Source organism: Strix aluco, chromosome 3 (assembly GCF_031877795.1).
Source record: "Strix aluco isolate bStrAlu1 chromosome 3, bStrAlu1.hap1, whole genome shotgun sequence".
NCBI lineage: Eukaryota > Metazoa > Chordata > Aves > Strigiformes > Strigidae > Strix > Strix aluco.
In genome coordinates this window covers 5,721,929-5,737,115 of record NC_133933.1, presented here as the reverse complement: position 1 = coordinate 5,737,115, position 15,187 = coordinate 5,721,929, and positions in this window count along the sequence as shown.

The window sequence follows — 15,187 nt, the reverse complement described above, 5'->3', positions numbered from 1 at the left end:
ATCTAAGGCCACAGTGCATTCTGGTGGGCACTGAGCCCTCAGGCAGTTCAATCATCACATAAATAAGCCTTAATTGGCATTCCCAAATGCTTTGAAATTGTATTGCCTGCTGCTGGCACTCCAAAAGGTATGCCTCTGGAGAAATAAGAGAAAAAAAAAAAAAAATCAAAGACCATTTGCAATTAGTTGCAACAAAACCATACCCAACTGGTTTGTGTCAGGGGTAAAAATAGCACCAGCCAAAATGGCAGATGCCTTTTGGTTTGTCAGGAATTGAATGTGTGAGCGATTATTACAGACTCTGATCAGCGAAGCAGACAATCATTTGCCTTGTTATCTTGCTGCCTGCCCATGTGAACAGCATCAAAAAACTATTAAAAGACACCCCGCTCCCCCCCAAAGGGAACACCGGTGGTGAGTATCTGAAAACCTTCTCGTTAACAAGCTAACCTTTGAGACTGGTGAGAAGACAAGGAAGCATTTACCAGCTACTGTATCGATAATTATGGAAAAGAAAATCGTAGCTCATTGTCTATCCCAGTGCAGGGAGAAATAAATAATGCAGGCACGGTTCACACCGTGCCTATGGTGAACAGCCCTTGCATGGCATCTCCCATGGGCAACAGCTGCCAAAAAAGCAATTATCCATGGAGCTGCTCCCCGGGGGCTGTTCAACACAGGGGTGACATATATTTGGAAATTACCCCAAAGCCCTTCTGCTGGTAATAGGAGGCTCTATGGCACAGATCTCAGAGACCCCTACACACCCTGGTAAAAAGCAGCCTGAAAGGCCACACGCACGGATGGGCAGTGGTATCGTATGTCAGGGCTGAAGCGCTAAAACATGATGATTTTTATTCCCTGGAGCTGTGAGGTTTCCCTGAGGCCCTTTGAACACATAGGGTTGGGGACCCAGTTTTAAGCAGAATATCTGATAGTAACTCAATTCCCTGTTACAGATATTTCTCTCTCCTATGTCACCCAAGAGGCCATAAACACCTAATTATGCTTCAGCGTACAGCCACCCAACCTTGTTATGGGTGTAAATCTTGCTCCCATTTATAGCCTAACTCTGTTTTGTCTCCAGCCTCATTGCAACGAAGGAGGAAGGGTACACCTGAGCCTGCACCAGGCTCCCTGGGGGTTGCTATCCTACTCAGGCACAGCCTTCACATCAAACTACCAGTTATCTTTTCAATTAATTGTAGGTATCATAGTGGTTGACAGGACAGCCTTACTACCAAGGGATAATTTAATATGACTAAACCATAATCAAAGTGTTAATAGCCTCAGAATTTAATCTGTGTAGAAGAAGTAGGATTTATAAAAGGGAAAGGACGACCAAGGCTAAGATGAATAATATTAGTTGTAATATTACAGCTAGTTGTAATAGTATAATTAGTTGTGATATCCAGAAATAAAAATTACACTGCTTTGAGTACCAGGACGTGTGCCAAAAAGGAGCCGTTAGTCACAGAGATGAGGAACAGTTACACAGTCCATTATCTCATAAACCGCAAAGCTCAGAAATGAATCCTACATGTCACAGGAAAATTGAGACTCTGCGTTTTACAGCAACGCATAGCTTTTAATTTTAGCCCTTAAACCAGATCCTTTCTGATTATCAGTATGTCATGCTTTCCAATATCCACCCTGAACTGAGTTTGGAGATGGCTATCCTCAGAAGCCCTCCTGGCTGCTAACAAACCCCTGGTTGAGCTTCACTTTTCCTTTGGACATGGTCCCAAATTGTCCCTCCTGACCAGGCTGTGGCAGAGCAAGCTCAGCCCTGGCATCTCAACCTGCTCCCTTTCTCCACCCTCGCCACAGTCTTGTGGGGAAAAAAAAAAAAACAAACCTGAACCCCCACCAAAACGCATCAAAACCCAGCCTTTTTCTGCTTTTTCCTTGCAGAGCAAGGATGCCGAGTGATGGTTTGGCTTGCCTCCATCGAGAGGTGCTGCTTTCTCAGAGGGTTAGGCAGCCCCTGCTACTCCCTGGCTCCATGTTCAGGGCTAAACAGTTTAATCTAGTAACACGCTTCTAAACCCAAAGTGCAGAAGGCATCAATAAAGCTAGTATTCAGCATCATAATGTGTAATCAAGAAGCTATAGAAAAGCAAAAAGTGATGTGACTGAGAATCACTTTTTTTTTTAATAAATTATGACAGCAGCCAGTTTTTACCATCTCATTGTTACTCACTCATATGACAGATGCAGAAGCAATTGCTTCAGCTGGTAGGCATTTTTTGAAAAATTACTTTGAATAACCTCTATATTAAAAAAATTATTTTAAAACAATTTCCTGCTTTTAGGCAGCAATACAGTAAACGCTTTTTCAGGTTGTGCTTATCCTTTTCTCCTTCATTTCCTCCCATGTACTTCCTTTTCTTCCTCTTCTCTCAGTGCCAAAAAGAAAAAAAAAAAGTGTGCTTATAAAGGAGGAAGAATGGAAAAAAAGATAACAAGAGAGAGAGAAAACAGGCAGGAAGAAGAGAACAGAAGTAAAGTTGTGATTTTTTTTTTTTTTTAAAAAAAAAAAAAGGGAAATCACCTGGGATTGAGATAACTGAAATTTTTGTCCTCTTCCCACACACACACATCCACCCCACCCCGTTTTCTTCCCGGTCCTGTCTGACTTGCACCTTCTGTCAGGCACGTAGGTGCTTGTTTTGCTGCCAAGGGCTGTTGCTCTCCAGAACCGAGTCACCAGAAACGACGCTCCCAGGAGATGTTTTGTGTAGGGGTAAAATGAGCACCGAGGTGGGGCTCCGCTGCCCCTTCCCCTTGCGCCGTTTCCCTCACACATGCGATCATTTTGCCGCAGCAGTGCTGCAGGCTTGCTAACGCTATATTCTCAGTGGTTTATATATTGGGAAAGACACTACTTAATACATCTGGGAAAGTACTTCCCCATATACGCACGGGAGCCCTGGCGCAGAGGCAATTAAACACTCCAGGCTGCACATGCTCACACAATTACCTTTTGTGACTGTCACTAAATAAACGCTGCACTGAGCCAATAAATCTTACAATGGCCTCATTTTTCTAGCAATGACGCCTCAGGCAAGGCCTGAGTGGCCCAGAAAGGAAAAAGGTTAACTTTTTCTGAAATTCCCTAGTCCTGCTTATCTGCTTCTTCTCCCTAAACATCTGCCCGCTTCAGACACCTGTTATAAATATCAGTTTGGCTTGTGGTGGTTCCTAGAGTCTATCAGCAAACTGAGCAATTAGCATTGTCAGCAAATCATTCATTAACCCGACTATTCAGTTTCAGCTAACCTAAGACTAACTGGGTATTTAATTCCTATCTAGCAAGATCAAATCAATCAAAAAAAAAAGACCATAGGTAAATATCAAAGATCAATAGGTAATAAATTAAAACCTTAATTAAAATCTTATCTGAATGTCAACAAAAACATGAAGTAAAGCAGAGGACATTATTTCAAATCAGGCAATTCCAATTATCATCTTGCTTTCTCCCCAGTTCAACCCTGGTGTTACTTAAATACATGGTGAAAGGATCAGAGTAAATTTTTGGTGTCATAAGAAAGACTGTCTCCCTCCCTACCTGGCAAGGACCCCATGCAGGCAGTTCAAAGCCACTTCGAGGGTGAAGAGTGACTGCACAAAAGTGGTATTTTTCTGCATGTTTTCCCCCATGAATTTGGAGCTGCAGCTCCTGACCTTACTGGCAAGGAGGCAATTTTACTGCTGGCTGCTCTTGTTATCTGTGCAGAAGCATCACAGCTATTAAAGGGAGAGAAGGAGCTAGTTCCCCCTTGTGTGTCATCAGCAGAGGTAAATAACATCCATGCATCTCTGCCGTGCAAACCAGAGAGTAATTAGGGGGAACTCCTCAGGCCGTTAAGTTGATGAACTGATATCTGTTCCTACCCTTGGAGGTTCAGGCCCCATGCTGTACTCTATTCCTGTTACAGCTTTTAACACCATTAGGCCAGCAAGAACATAAGACAAAGAAAGCAAAAGCGCTATGGCTAATTTTAAGCTACGCACAGATACACCACTTCCAACAATATCAAGGCCAAACAGATACATCAAAAAGTTAATCTCTATCAAGGTCAAGAATGAAAAAGAGAAAGAAAAAAATACAGTCTTATCAAATGGATATAGCCAGTCTTGATGTGATCCTTTAAGCAGGTTTTGTTGGCAGGAAAGCTTATGGGCTTGCTCTGCAAACACCATCAACTTTGGATCCTGCCAAGAAACCTGAGAGAGCAAAACTATCTCCTCAGAATCACAGAATCATCTAGGTTGGAAAGGACCTTGAAGATCATCCAGTCCAACCGTTAACCTAGCACTGACAGTTCCCAACTACACCATATCCCTCAGCGCTGGGTCAACCTGCCTCTTGAACACCTCCAGGGATGGGGACTCCACCACCTCCCTGGGCAGCCCATTCCAACGCCCAACAACCCCTTCTGGAAAGAAATACTTCCTAATATCTAGTCTAAACCTTCCCTGGCACATTTGAGGCCATTCCCTCTTGTCCTATCACTTATTACTTGGTTAAAGAGGCTCATCCCCAGCTCCCTGCACCCTCCTTTCAGGGAGTTGTAGAGGGCGATGAGGTCTCCCCTCAGCCTTCTCTTCTCCAGACTAAACCCCCCCAGTTCCCTCAGCCGCTCCCCATCAGACCTGTGCTCCAGACCCTGCACCAGCTTCGTTGCCCTTCTCTGGACATGCTCGAGTCATTCAATGTCCTTTTTGTAGTGAGGGGCCCAAAACTGAACACAGTCATCGAGGTGCGACCTCACCAGTGCCGAGTACAGGGGTAAGATCCCTTCCCTGTCCCTGCTGGTCATGCTATTGCTGATACATGCCAGGATGCCATTGGCCTTCTTGGCCACCTGGGCACACTGCTGGCTCCTGTTCATCCGGCTGTCAATCAACCCCCCCAGGTCCCTCTCTGACTGGCAGCTCTCCAGCCACTCCTCCCCAAGCCTGTAGCGCTGCTGGGGGTTGTCCTCAAGACATGCCAGCCAGGCTCTGCTGTCCTGCTGGTGAGCACCAAGCTAACATACCTGCAACAAAGAGGAGACATCTGTTGTTAGGCGTAGACAGGAAAAGGATTAACTTTAGAAAGTCCTGCTGCCTTTGCTACCCTCCTGCTCCCTTGCCCTATGCCCTATTTATGCCATCTTATACCACTTGCTTTCCTCTGGCCATTCCCCTCACCTGATGGCTCCTTCCTCCACCTGAATTCTTTTTTCTACATTAGCTCCTTCCCACCTTAGTCACCTGGAAAGTGCCTCAGTGAAGTGACGAGTCTCCACTGAGGAGACTCCACTGAGGCAACCTGCAGGGTCCTTAACAGAGACTTCATTCCCTGCAGGTGCTGGGAGCTGCTCTTTCTTACCTCTCTCTCTCTCGGGGTGTTTCAGACTTCCTTACAGCAATATCCTTACAGCATACCATGCTGTTTTTCTCAGCGAGGTAACTCATGACACAATACGCAATCAGTGGGCTTCCCTGGTACTTCTATTATCTGGCAGGAGTTTCTTCACACTCAAATGCAGAGCTGTACCCTAACCACACATATGCATTGAGGGGACTGTGTGCTATCTGCCATTCTCTGCTTTTCCATCAGTGCAAATAAACATCAGCTTGGTTACAGCAACTGGACTTCTTCAAAAAAAAAACCAAAAAAACCAAGACAATTTTCTGTAATAGATTCTGTTTTAGAACAAAGCTTTAAGTCACCAGCTTATTTTTGGAAAACGATAAAAATAAACAACCTACAAGCTTTGTACAACGAGAGCTTTCACAATGCTGAAAGTGTGTATTGGCTTCACCTTTCCTACTTATGCCATTTTTCTCCCAGAGCCAGGGAGGACGCACAGGAGTCCCTCTGATCATAGGTGATTGCGATGCCAGAAGCGAGCGACATTCACACAGGAGGTTATCCAGCCTCTAAACCTTCATCACCAATGATGGTGTACAAGTACAAGCACCGTGGGGTGGTTCAGACCCAGACTGTTTGACTGCAGGTTTGGCTCCAAGCACCCACCAGTGCCTCTGCTGCGTTTGCAATGCCAGTTGTTACAAAACTCTCTTTTAAACTGAGCTGTGCAGGACACGGGTGCTCCTGGAGGGCCTGTAGACTGCCCCATCCTCTAAATTGGAAAGCAGCACATGGGTTACCCAATGTGTGGTCTTTGTCCTAACCCCATCCTTTGATTTGGGGCTAATGGTAAGTAAAGCAATTTTTTATCATGCGTGTGCGCAAGATACCCCAGCTGTTTGAGTATCCCCTGCTTTTTCCCCCCTAGGTCCTGGATCTGATGCTTCTCACTGTGCAAGCCTGCAGCCAGACAAGAGCCAGCGCTATATCCAGGTCTCCTTTTTTTATGCTGACTCCCATTACACTGGGCTGGAAACTGGCAGCAAGGCGAAAGAAGTAGGGCAGAGGCATTAGAATCCTCTACACATCTGTCCCACTGCCCAGCTCTCAGTAGCAGGTGAGGCTGAAGCCAAAAGACCTAATGAAGCAGAGAAGAACAACTATACTCCTGACATAAAAGGCACGGCAAGCTTTCATCTTCTGAGAGGTTAAAAATAAACAGTTTAGCTTTCAGCAAAGTGGTCTGATTAGAGGCAAAGAAAACTACACTGATTTCCATGGAAATGGAATATTTTGTTGCTGCTACTTGATCTCGTTGAAATGTATTAAGAACACAAAAGAGTGCAATTTCAATATCTGGAGAGTGCTAGTATATTTTAAAATTTTAAATTAAATTGATTTCTTTTAAAAGAAAGCTGGCTGATTTTAGTTTCTTAATTAGTTCATTACCACTGGAAATGGAGCATGCTCTTGTAAGGTTATAGCGGGATATTATAGAAATATAGAAACAATTGCAACCCGCAGCAGAACAGATACAGACATAGGCAGTATCTGTACAGACAAATCGGGGACTTAAGATCCTCTATATCCTTTATTTCCTCTCTAAAACCAGCAAAGAACTGTTCTTTAAATTATAAGTCTTGCTAAATTTAAACCAATTAGAAAACAGATACTAATTTATGGAAGAAGGATCAACCCCTAAACTTTGTTAATTTCTTTTAATGTGTAGGAATACTTTGTAAGGATAAGGCCTGCCTACAGCACGCTCCGGATACAAAATAACTCTGTTAGTTTGAGTTCTTATCTCGTTACTGTGGTAGGTATCTCCATAGGGAGGTTTCTTTCAAATGAGCTGTGTCCTATTTCAGTTTAACCCAGATAGTAGCAAAATAATCACTCAAAATGGGGCACCACTCTCATGACCTTCACTGTGATAAATACTAAATACAGGTGTGAAGGAAATGCTGCTTTGCTAGGGCAGTTGTTATCTTTATAGACATGCCCCAGGATAGGATTGTCTCCATTTCAGTACATACCAATGGGATGTTGCCACAGCAAGGTCCAAGTGAAATAAATTTTCTAACAAACAAACGTTAAAAAAATCCAAAATTTTTGTTCTTAGTTAAAATAACACAGTGTGATGTTAACAAGAAAAAAAAAAAAAAATCCATTTCTTCTTCCGTTTCCTCAAAGTGAAATTTCAACAGAAACAATAAACTCTTTAGGTTTTCATTTTGACAGTGTGACATTTTTTTGACAGAGATTTTATCTTATTGTAATTTTAGGTGACAGAGCAACTTGGGCTTCTAACCAAAAGGCTGCTGTGCTTTTTATCTATATGTTATGTTTTCCTACATGCTTGCAACTGGCACGTGCTCTGGTTCCAGGAAAGAAACTACAGCCAGGAATGATTTGCCCACAAACCACAGACAACCTCAGCCTGATTTAGAACATCTTTCTATTGCAAACTAGTCAGATTAGATATTGATCAGTATAAATAATCATTGATACTGTAGCTCAAGGGACCTTTTTTTCCTTTTAATATAATGGCCTCATGAAACCAATCCTGCTATTTTCTTTGTGTTACATTGAAGACCCTGTTTGGCTAAGGTTTACTATACATTTAATATGAAAGATTGTCCATGAAAACGTTTAGGAGTGCATCCACAAAGAGATGTAGGCACTGAAATACATAATTTCTGGTGCCTGATAATTTTCATAACTCCAGAGCTCTTCGCTGAATGTACAGGGAAAACCACAAAAGATAGTGGCTATGACAGCTACTCGGTAAGAAACACTGATGAGGAGAGTGGGATGCAAGTCCGGTTCCTGGATGTAATTAGGTGGCTATGGATAATGAGAAATCAGAGAGAACCTATTAGCTGAGGAGCCTGGTGAGTACAGTAATCACCAAGGAGATGGGGAAACTGTTTGCAAACAACAACCTGAGTAAGGGTGTACATACCCTATTATGGCCATTACAGAATTCTTCCCTTTTTGCTTTTTCTCTTCTGCTTACAGACACATTACTATTTCCTGATGATTCTCTCTTCTCAAACTAATACCACACTTTCATAGGCTGGGTCAGCTAAAACCTCCTCAGTGTTAGGTACTCACAAGCCAAATGGATTCTCTGTGCAGACTTAATTGCATTAAAGACTGGATTTAAGAGCAGCAGATCAATGCTCAGGAGAGTTGTTAGGGTGAAATACAGAGACCTCCATCCACAGATGAAAGGAAGAACACCATGTAATAATGACAGAAAAGGAACTCATCAACTATATTTTCATTCATTGTGCTGTGCCTTGCAAAAAAAAAAAAAAAAAAAAAAAAGGTGTATTCAGTTCACCACTTCAGTAATTTTGCTTTTAACAAAATCTGAATTTGTATTCAATCAGCAGACCTTATTAAGTGAAGTATTTTTCGGACACCCGGTGGTTTTGACTGCATATGTATCCTTCTGTTCCTGGCCAAATACATTTCTGCTTCACTGCTTGCAGGAAGATCACCTGAGGAGAGCAGAGCTGAGCCTGCCAGCCCCACGCTTTCCCCAAACAAAGCGTTAGGTATGCATCAGCAACTTTTATGTACAGTCCTTCTTCGTATATTATTTTCCCCTTTCTATCACCTGTACCGACCATGCTGCATTTTACCTAACTAGTTTGGGCTTTGCCATCCCTTGCACTTTGCCATCCTTTGTGCTACCCACTTCGTGCAGCTTAACTGAGTGTGTTGGTTATTTCTGTGCAGTTTTTACTGTTACAGTTGAACATCTTCATTTCACTGCTGCAATCATGCTGAAAGACACCACCACTTGGATGGTGCTAAACAGGAGCCTCCTTGCCACTTTAAACAGATAGTCAGGAAAATTTTCATGAGGCACTTATGCATAACCTCCAGCACATACGGACAGATTAACCAACAAACCAGTCCTTTGTTATGTTGGGGTTTTTTAAAAGCTAAAATCCTTTTGAAATAAGCCCGTGTTTATTTCTTCCAAAGTAATGATAATTGATTCAGACCATCCTGAAATTAATTCGAGTTCAATAAGGGTTGTGGCCTGATGAAGAGGTGCACCTTCGTTGTGCAGAGGAATCCAGCTTGCTTAGGAACCTGCAAAAGCCATGAATCTGCAGGTAGGAGGTTAATTTCCAACAGTCTGATTCAGCAATAAAGCAATAAATACAAAATCCTCCTCAGACCTTTCAGACACAAGGCCTTCAGAGGCACTGAGAACAGATTAGCTCTCTTCATTAGGGGTTCTTTTTTAACAGAAATCTCAAATCCCACCATTTTGCATCAACCAGTCTCTGGTTTTGACTACAGTTATATGCAACACAGAGCCATTTACACATTTATTTAGTACAGCTGGGGGAGCAGTAGGCTGTAGTTAAAAGGGTGGTGCAGGTTTTGAGGGTGCTCAGACGTGGACAGCACCAGCAGAGTCCCATCGGAGGGCTACTTTGCAGCTCCCTCCTTCCTACCCCTGAGGCAGGAAGGGCCTGAGTGATGGATGACATCTCTGGAACACTGGACAAGACTGGCTTTCCCTGTTGTTTCTTCAAGTGTTAGGGAGGAAGGAGGAAAAGGACTTCTCTTAGCTAGCGGACAATATCTGTCCCTGTTACCATTGTCAGTTTTAGCCCACTTTCTCAAAAGCAGGAGTGAATTTGGCTTCCTATTTCTTACCACTCTCATAGGAAAGCTACAAATAAAAAGTATTTAGGTCAGCAGGATCACATTTCTAAGCCATAAATCAAATCCAACAGACCTTGAACACTTATTTGTAGCTTGCAGACCACAACTTTAAATGTACTGTGAATCCTGATGCTGAACTGCTGGATTTTGTTTCTGTGGCATGTAGAAGGCTAATCAGCAAACTGCCCCAGCCCTAGAGGGGTCTGTCATCTGCCACAATGACGTGCAGTGTGCTGACACACATTCAACAGCAAATAGCACACACAGCATTTTGTTCACAAAATCCCAGCTTCTGTCAAATAAAATTGTATTAAGTAAATGATAGCACCAAGCTGCTGCTGTATTCCCCATGTGGAGGGCTTCTGGTCTTCTACATGTAAGACTGGCTTTGTGTCTTACCATCCCTAAGTTTTGTCCTTATTACACATAGGCACTTTATTTCACTGGCTGTATTACCCTTCCCTTTGAATCCCCCAGTTCTCTTATGTGATGCTTTGTGGCACTCATGAAGACAATGGCTGGTGAGTATCTGTTCAGTTAGGGCAAGGACTTCCCCTTCCCACACATGATCTGATTTTCAAGACAGAAATAAAATGAGCTTCTGCATGAGAGACAAAATAGTCTCTGTGTGTAGGAGATAGCAATTGTCATGAACAAAAGAGTGAGAAACTGGTCCTGTTCCCTTAAATGGTGGTGAAATGTTTGTCCTTTGGTTAATAGAGGAAGACATGGGATTGAAACACATTACTGGTGAATCCACTAAAATAAACTTTCCAAAGAAGTCCACCACCATACAAATGCTTACATTCAGGAGTAAATATCACTCAAAAATTGCAACGTGCTCAGATGCATAATATTTTGTGTAGTCGGCATGTGCTAGAGTTGCCCCCATTCGAAGTAAGGCAAACCATGACCTGTAGATCTTTCCCTTTCATGTTATGCTTCACTTTCTGCACTGTAATATTTATGACCGGTTCTTCTCCGTGCAGGCTGCTTGGCAGCTTAAAGAGAATGTTAATTGATACTGAAATGAAAAAGGGAAAAAAAAAAAAGGGCACCCTGCCTCTTGTTTGCACAATTCTCTCCCTTTAAATGAAAAAGGATGATGAAATTTGATTAATTTCTCCCTTCTAAGGAGAGGAGCTGTGGGTCTCAGCTGATGCGGCTCTTCTGACGCAGTAAAGCTGTGCTGACGTGCCTGCGTGAGCCGCCTCCAGCTCTTCACTGCTGGTTTCACAAAGATTATATCACAGATGGCTACACCGTGTGGGAAAGCAACACAGCTCTGGGTGCAGGCAGGTACGACTGCAATTCCCTCCGTCACTGCAGCAACAGTCCCTTGCTTTTCCAGCTGTTCATTTTCATTCAGCTGTTACAGGGAGGGACAGGGATGAATCCCGCAACATCTCACAAGGAGAGCTTTCCTGTGTCTACCTGATGATCAAAAGAGGGATCTGTAGCTGCCTGGGGTTCATTAGGATCCTGTGCTGCAGTGACAAGCAGCCTGGTTGAGCCACAGGTAAGAGAAACATATTTATTTAGCCATCCGCAACTTGAAAGCACTCAGCCTGCTGAGAAAGGGCAAGTGCACATTCAGTACTCACTCCAGACAGGAGCGAGATCCACTTCAGAAGCACATGGGAAACAGGAGGACTTTGTTCTTGGGAGATACCTGGAAATTTTACAAAACCTCCCTGCTCTACATTGCCTAAAATATATGCACGGAGATCAAGTAAAAGAGACACCCTGTGATGGAGAGACATAGACATGACAGGTGATACACTGCTGCCAGACAGGGCAGGCAGAGGAAAAACCACTGAAAAACACACACCCCTCCAAAGGAACACGTGTGGAAAATGGACAGTTCAGTCCCCATGCTGAAACACGGCAGTGGGGTCAGAAATTATGAGCCAGTCTGGGGTCCCTATTCCCTACACCCATCTCACCAGCATCTTTACAATAATGGAGAAAAAAAAAAAAAAAAAGGCGTCGGCTATGCTATGTGGTTTAATATACAGGAGAATAGCAAATATGGCCCAGCTGCAGATAGCAAGAACAAGAAAGGGCAATATCCCCTGGCTTTCCTGCAAGCCTGCTTGTGGCTCACCAGCTGGGGAGCTGCAGAGGTTTGGGAGGGCAAAAAGTGGATCCCCAGGGATCGCCCAGGAAGTCATTGCACCTGCCTTCTTGGAAGAGAAGAATGGATTTTTTGTCACAAAGAGATGTAGGTGATTTTCTTTTCCCTTCATGTTAAATTAGATAATTTAGGCCCTTGCTTTAATACATTATTGCCCTTTCTGATAATAAGTCCGATAGAAGTTACACTGGATTTTTCACTGACAGTATCGGGTCAAAGTTGGCTCACTGTATCCCTGCTCTGGAAAAACTCCTGTTATCAGCAAAAAACTAAACACCAACCCCTCAAAGGGAATTACCCAAAGAGTCCTACATCCCTCAAAGGACAGCTGGAAAACTGGGCTTGAAAAGGCTGAATTTTTTAGGCATTGCAGGTAATTTAGCTGAGCTATGGTTGAGGCTGCAATTAAACAGGACTAGTGGTATGTGAGGGGCAGGTTGTGGAGGATATGTGATGGCAGAAAGACACCGAAATACTGACTCTGCTGTCTGTAATTGCGTAAGCGGATTCTCAAAAGGATGGGGAGAAATACCCCAGGAAATTGGCTGTCTGAGGTTATGGAGATAATAAGTATTTTCAGAAATCAGCACCACTGCCAGAAAATAAAGTGGGAAACCTCCCCCATGAAAACTAGGGAAGGCAGAGTCAGGAATGTTAGAGTAGGGAGAAAATACAGTGATGAGAAAGCCAGATAAATGGTAGGGGAAGACTCCTTTTGTAAAACAATCTGCTGTGGGGAACATGAAAATTAAGTTGGCTCTTGGAAGAGAGGAATCCCACCCAAAGCTGCTTTTCTGATGAAGGGGATTATCTTGGCTTGGTTCCCTACTGCTTTTAAACGCACAAGGGAATTTAATTAAGGATTGCTACTTTCCTAATTGTTGAGGCTATTCTCAGAGGCTCCCAAGACTTTACAAGCTCCATGGTGTTGGTCCAGAGACGGGATTTCTCAATTAACAGTAAGATATGGCAAGCGGTGAGGTCTGGGACTCCATGCCCTGGTCAAACAGCAACTCCCTCAGTTTATGAAACACTGATGCAATTCTGCTGAGGTGGAGCCAGCTGAGGGATTTATTTTGCCTGTTCTGTTCCTGAAAATTCACACAGAGTTTTCCACAGCACAGTCTTTGCTTGCTCTGTGCCACAAACCATCCTGAAGTGCTGTTGTGTGCTCTGCTCTGGAGGGACCACATTTCACAGGCTGTGTGTCCCTTATATCTCCGCCTAAAACTGGGAGGGTACACTCAGTCAGCTCATAGGTTAACAGCTTTCAGATCCTCTGATGGAAAAAGGCACTGTAGTATTAATTAAAACTGGTTTGGCCCTGAATATAGGTTTGCTATCTGTTCAGAATCAAAACCAACCCTGACGTTTGGGGCACCACTGGTCTGTTCCTGGGACTTGCAAGTGTACATCTCAATACATAAAAGGCATCTGATTTTTCACAGGTGTGACTTCAAAGTGAAGAAAGCTGACACAGTAAGGGCTCAGAGCTTCCAAGGCTTGTTAAAACAATCCAGCCTTGAAATTACATAAATAAGGGGAAATAAAAACCAATTAAACCCCCTTTAGCCTCACTGCATGCCTCTGCATTTTTCTACTCAGAAGTTCAGCCAAGTGAGCAACAAAGTGACCACAGATCTGAGATGAACTAAATAATAAGCTATTCCTATTGCAAGATGCAAGCCTTACCCTCCTTCCTCTGCCTCCCCAGCTTTGACTGCCCTTCTGACTCTCAGATATTTAATTTGTCAACAGAATCCTCAGCTTCTGGGCTCCAGATAGGAAACAAAATTCTCATGTCAGGGATTTCATCACATCTGATGCCTTCTGCCATGGCAATGACTCTCCTTGGGCTGTGCATCAGCCTGGGGGACAAGGCTAAGCATGGAGATGTTCTACCACACAACCAAGTAGGGTCAGCAGGCTATTTGCACCCAGGCACCTGATTCCACCTCTCATTGAGGGGGACTGTGACCAAAACCACTTCATAGCAGTGTGGTGAACAGGAACCTGAACCCAAAAGAAAGCTGAGAGCAGAGGAGAGGTCCCTGGGATTTGTCTGCCAGCTGATGCTCATGTGTAAGAGAGGCGTGTGCTTCAGCCAAGTGGGGCTGCTGGGGTGACATGGGACATGCTCTGGATGTCACACCCTGCACCACTGGTACTGCTCAGCACTAGTGCTCAGAGGCAGAGACACCATCACTACCCGACAGGGCCACGACAGGGTCTCTGACTTTAATACAGTCTCACTAGTGGGTATCTTCTTTACTTTTGTAAACTGCTGGACTATTCCTTCCTCCTCCAAAATGACCCAACAGCCTGAAGCAAACATTTGGACTTGAAGTTTCTGCTGAACAGTAGACTTGTTACAAGATGAATAATGAGGGATGGAGAGTGTTAGACAGCTACAGGTATCACTACAAGCCCTTCCAATAACAACAACAGATTCAGACCAGTGTATCATGTCTTACACATGTATCTATATTAATAGCTTGGATCTCTTCTGGGATTTGGCAGGAAATCTAAGGTTGTGTTAATGTCTTTTTCTTGCCTCATCGATAAAAAAACAAGCACCATTAAGCAAAGTCCTAAGTTGTCATGAATTCTTACTAGACATACTGTAATTGCTACTCCAAAAGGAGCAAAGTGCAGAGACTATAAGTGTAGAAAACATAAAAGAGAAGCTGTTATGGAGATTTAAAGCAAACAATACCTGTGTTATGTCCTCTCCCCTCCAGATGGCTCATGCCTGAATGGCTTTCTGCTATTGCCTTTTTTTGTTTTTATTTTATTTGAGTAACTTATTGATTCTTTTATGGCATGACGTGATGAAATCTGAACTGACGTTACATTTCACTAATGTACAGCTCCCTTGAGACAATATCAATTTTGTCTATGATGGCTTTGCAAGGGCAGAGGTCATCTGGGGGACTTTCCCCTTAACTCTGCCATAACCTCTTGAGTTTTCAGGACACTTATAAATA